Source organism: Oncorhynchus mykiss, chromosome 23 (genome assembly GCF_013265735.2).
Source record: "Oncorhynchus mykiss isolate Arlee chromosome 23, USDA_OmykA_1.1, whole genome shotgun sequence".
NCBI lineage: Eukaryota > Metazoa > Chordata > Actinopteri > Salmoniformes > Salmonidae > Oncorhynchus > Oncorhynchus mykiss.
The window spans coordinates 43,393,060-43,399,059 of NC_048587.1; positions in this window are offsets into that span (position 1 = coordinate 43,393,060).

The following is a 6,000-nucleotide window of genomic DNA, read 5'->3' on the forward strand; positions in this document are numbered from 1 at the left end:
TACAGCCATTGAAGAGGAGTGGGACAACATTCCACAGGCCACAATCAACAACCTGATCAACTCTATGCGAAGGAGATGTCGCTCTGCATGAGGTTTTCTGATCCATGCCCCTACCTTTTTAAAAAAGGTATCTGTGACCAACAGATGCATATCTGTATTCCCAGTCATGTGAAATCCATAGATCAGGGCCTAAGGAACCTATTTCAATTGAATGATTCCCTTATATAAACTGTAACTCTGTAAAATCTTTGAAATTGTTGCATGTATATTTTTTTAAGTGTGTATACACTACCGTTCAAAAGTTTGGGGTCACTTAGAAATGTCCTTGTTTTTTAAAGAAAAGCAATTTTTCTTTCATTAAAATAACATCAAATTTATAAAAAATACAGTGTAGACATTGTTCATGTTGTAAATTTGTATTTATTTTTATTTCACCTTAGGTAGACTAGTTGAGAACAAGTTCTCATTTACAACTGCGACCTGGCCAAGAATAAAGCAAAGCAGTTCGACACATACAACAACACAGAGTTACACATGGAATAAACAAAACAGTCAATAATAAAGTTTAAGAAATTCTATACACAGTGTGTGCAAATGAGGTAAGATTTGGGAGGTAAGGCAATAACTAGGAGCAAGATAAATAAATAAATACAGTATGGGGATGAGTAGTTGGATGGACTATTTGCAGATGGGCTATGTACAGGTGCAGTGATCTGTGAGCTGCTCTGACAGCTGGTTCTTAAAGCTAGCGAGGGAGATATGAGTCTCCAGCTTCAGTGATTTTTGCAGTTTGTTCCAGTCATTGGCAGTGTAACGGATGTGAAACGGCTAGCTTAGTTAGCGGTGGTGCGTGCTAAATAGCGTTTCAATCGGTGACGTCACTTGCTCTGGGACCTTGAAGTAGTAGTTCCCCTTGCTCTGCAAGGTTAACGGCTTTTGTGGAGCGATGGGTAACGATGCTTCGTGGGTAACTGTTGTTGATGTGCGCAGAGGGTCCCTGGTTTGTGCCCGGGTATGGGCGAGGGTACGGTCTAAAGTTATACTGTTACATTGATGCTGTTGACCCGGATTACTGGTTGCTGCGGAAAAGGAGGAGGTCAAAAGGGGGGTGAGTGTAACGGATGTGAAACGGCTAGCTTAGTTAGCGGTGGTGCGCGCTAAATAGCGTTTCAATCGGTGATGTCACTTGCTCTGAGACCTTGAAGTAGTAGTTCCCCTTGCTCTGCAAGGGCCGCGGCTTTTGTGGAGCGATGGGTAACGATGCTTCGTGGGTGACTGTTGTTGATGTGTGCAGAGGGTCCCTGGTTCGCGCCTGGGTATAGGCGAGGGGACGGTCTAAAGTTATACTGTTACAGCAGCAGAGAACTGGAAGGAGGAAAGGAGGAATTGGCTTTGGGGGTAACCAGTGAGATATACCTGCTGGAGCGCATGCTACGGGTGGGTGCTGCTATGGTGACCAGTGAGCTGAGATAAGGCTGGGCTTTACCTAGCAGAGACTTGTAGATGACATGGAGTCATTGGGTTTGGCGATGAGTATGAAGCGAAGGCCAGCCAACGAGAGAGTACAGGTCACAGTGGTGGGTAGTATATGGGGCTTTGGTAACAAAACGGATGGCACTGTGATAGACTGCATCCAATTTGTTGAGTAGAGTGTTGTAGGCTATTTTATAGATGACATCGCCGAAGTCGAGGATCGGTAGGATGGTCAGTTTTAAGAGGGTATGTTTGGCAGCATGAGTGAAGGAGGCTTTGTTGCAAAATAGGAAGCCGATTCTAGATTTAATGTTTGATTGGAGATGCTTAATGTGAGTCTGGAAGGAGAGTTTACAGTCTAGCCAGACACCTAGGTATTTGTAGTTGTCCACATATTCTAAGTCAGAACCGTCCAGAGTAGTGATGCTGGACGGGCGGGCAGGTGTGGGCAATGACTGGTTGAAGAGCATGCATTTAGTTTTACTTGCATTTAATATGGCATTGAAGCTCGTCTGGGGGTTAGTTAACACAGTGTCCAAAGATGGGCCAGAAGTATACAGAATGGTGTAGTCTGCGTAGAGGTGGATCAGAGAATCACCAGCAGCAAGAGCGACATCGTTGATGTATGCAGAGAAGAGAGTCGGCCCGAGAATTGAACCTTTTGCCACCCCTATAGAGACTGCCAGAGGTCCGGACAAAAGGCCCTCCGATTTCACACACTGAACTCTATCAGAGAAGTAGTTGGTGAACCAGGCGAGGCAGTCATTTAAGGATCCAAGGCTGTTTAGTCTGCCGATAACAATGTGGTGATTGACAGAGTCGAAAGCATTGGCCAGGTCGATGAATACGGCTGCACAGTAATGTCTCTTATCAATGTTATGATTATGGTTATGATATCGTTTAGGACCTTGAGCGTGGCTGAGGTGAACCCATGACCAGCTCTGAAACCAGATTGCATAGCAGAGAAGGTACGGTGAATGAAGGAGAAAAGAAGGATGAAGGAGAAATGGTCGAGGCTTGGGCGAGTTGCTGTGGGGGGTGCCAGGCAGTTGACCGGGGTAGGGGTAGCCAGGTGGATTGTCAGCCGTAAATTTCTATTTTAGCTGGAAACGGCAGATTTTTTATGAAATATCTATATATGCAAACAGAGGCCCAAACTGTTGTTTCTGATTAAAGAAGAAATAAAATGTATTGATGCTCCAGATACTCAACTAGTCTAAAGAAGGCCAGTTATATTACTTCTTTAATCAGAACAACAGTTTTCAGCTGTGCGAACATAATTGCAAAAGATAATTTCAAAAGGTTTTTCTAATGATCAATTAGCCTTTTAAAATGATCAACTTGGATTAGCTAACACAATGTGACATTGGAACAAAGGAGTGATGGTTGCTGATAATTGGGCCTCTGTACGCCTATGTAGATATTATTTTCAAAAATCTGCCGTTTCCAGCTACAATAGGTATTTACAACATTAACAATGTCTACTCTATATTTCTTATAAATTTTATGTTACTTTAATGGACAAAAAAATAGCTTTTCTTTCAAAAACAAGGACATTTCTAAGTGACCCCAAACTTTTGAACGGTAGTTTATGTCGTTATTTCTCAGTCAAGGTTGCTCATGATCACCTTGCGGGCTGCCTGATCTTGCAAGCTAAAATGAATGGTTTGGAACAAGCTGTAATCAGCCTGGTAATTACGAGGCTTCTCATCACATGGATGGATCACCTAACCACCTCGGATGTACTATCATTTAATGGGATGCACAGATTCACCTGCATTTGTTTGCCACAGAACGTTTTGTTGTTAACCCAGTCAGTTATATAGGAGCTGTGATCTCTGAGTAGGAGGTCAAAGGTGGGTGAAAGGTAACCGAGGTGGTTTGATGAACCTTGCTGGAGACTTGAAGACTTGTGTTAGCTTCCTGAACTAATCTCTATGGGCATTATCTAAGTGGGCAAAGACAGTCTTGTGACATGCAGTCGTGTGGTGTGGAGTGCCCGCTTCCTCTGGGTTCTTTACTGAGACTGGGTTATAAGGGAGCTATATTTATGGTGCTTATTGTCAAGTTCTGACCTTTATTTCCTTTGTTTTGTATTTAGTTAGTATGGTCAGAGCGTGAGTTGGGTGGGCAGTCTATGTTTGATTTTCTATGATTTGGGGATTTCTATGTTTCGGCCTAGTATGGTTCTCAATCAGAGGCAGGTGTCACTAGTTGTCTCTGATTGAGAATCCTACTTAGGTAGCCTGGGTTGCACTGTTTGTTTGTGGGTGATTGTCTGTTAGTGGCTTGTGTCAGCACAGGTCTCATTTTGTAGCTTCACGGTCGAATTTGGTTTATTGTTTTTTGTTACTCTTTTGTTCAGTGTTCTCTTTATTAAAATTCACTATGAACACATACCACGCCGCATTTTGGTCCTCTGATCCTTCTCGCCTCTCCTCTTCAGATGAAGAGGAGGAAGACCGTGACACTTATGGTTTCTTTAGGGTTTATTGGAATACAGATCCAATCACAAGTCATGCATTATGACCTATAGGCTACTTATTATTTTTTGAATAGGAAATTGGGAGAAATTGTCTCCTGTCGTTAAAGTATGTTTTTCCCCCTCGTCATTTCTCGTCAACAGATAGTGCCGCGATCCGCTCACTAGTTTTTCTTGATGGAAGAATGGATAGAAATGTAGCATTATCCCCATAGAGGAGATCTCAGGAGACATAAGAAATGTCACTAAATTGTCAAGTGACACTCGAATCACAGAAAAAAATTACATATCATTAGTGCCTTCTGTTTGAATATCTGAAAAAGTTTGTGTTGATGTAAACTTTTATTAATTCTCTATATTTTCCAGCAAATAATTAGGGAAAGCTAACTAATTACATGGGGGCGAACAGGCTAGTAATTAGTTTTTGTTGAAGGAGAAACACAAAAAGATTGACAACTAGTATTACAGATCATACAGTCTCATTCAAAGTGAGAATAAAGCAGCTCAGGATTGGATATCTATTTGATCTCAGGGCTGTGGCATCATTCTCCTGTCTTGACTACTTGGCACCGTTAGTAACCAGCAGATAGCAGCACAAGTTACTAGCTAGCTAGCTTCATAATGTTATTATTCTGACATTGACGTTAAATATATATTTTGTAAAATTCTCATCCATATTCACAATTGAATTTAAGCCAGGATGCTTTAATTGTATATGTCAAATGACTTCATATGAAGAGTATGAAGTTCACTAATCCTCTTAGTAGAAGTAATTGCCAACAGGAATGCCACCTGCATGGATAGGTGCTTCAAAGACTAACCCCAGGGGCTCAAAGGGTGGCCTAGCAAGTGCTGACAGCACTACGTCAAGGTCCCAGTTTGGCACCGAACTGGCCTTCCCTGGACACAGACGTCTAACTCCCTTCATAAACTTGGAGAGTAATGGGTGGCCACCCATGGGTCCCTCTGGGCCATCGTCATGGCAAGCCGTATGCCAAATATACTCTCAAAGTAGATGCCCTGCATCAAACAGTGATTGTAAAAAGTTTAAAACAGTTTATACATCACACAACTCTGGGGCAACATTATGACCCTCGCACCAAGTACAGAATATGCCCCACCACATTTGATATGACACGTTGTTGGAGGAAGCCCTGGCGTTCTGCAATGTGTTCACCACATTGTCCTGAATGCCTAGACATGCCCATTTACCAAAAGCTGGAGGCGACGTGAGACCGGATGCCAGAACGTCCCCCGAGCCTGAGAGAGCAGGTTGGGTGTCAGTGGCAGCTGCCATGGGGTCCCAGAGAGGAGGGAGTGGCCTGAGGTATAAAACAAATCCCAGTAACATCAACCGAGAAGCCGATGTGAGAAGGCTGAGTAACTTCTGCCACTTTAATATGAACAAAGCTCGTCCAAGCCAGAAACTGTCTAGTTAGACCTGTATCTTCTCTAATCTCACCTGAGGGAGACGTGCTCTCATAAGAGTTGAGTAAATAAACATCCCCAGGAAGACCACCGTCTGTGAGGGAGTCAGGTTGCTCTTCTCCCTGTTTAGAGTGAGGCCCAGGTCATGAATGTGCTTCAAGATTATCTGTGTGTCTGCTGTAGCTTGCTCTCTTGATTAAGCCTACACCAGCCAGTCACCCAGGTAGTTTAGCACTAGAATGCCCTGGGACATGATAGGACTGCACCCATGCCAGTGAGTGGTCGAATGGGAGGACTTTAAATTTGTAAGCCACTCCTTCAAATGCAAACTGGAGGTACTTCCAGTGATCTCGATGAAAAGGAACGTAGAAGTACGCATCCTTCAGGTCGAGCGTGATGAACTTTCTTAGCCGCGTGATGCTGCTTGTGAGGGTGGTCATGATGCCTGTCCTTCTACTGTTAGGTTATGTAAAATGCCAGTTCCCATTTCCTTGCGTCTTGGTGGGGGAGAAGGGGGCCAAGACGTTGCTGGAGCGCCCTCGAAACATCCTGCCCTGTCTTCCTGCTCCTCTGAGGGGCAGCAGTAGGGCATGCAGTTGCCAAGAACTCCTGCAAAG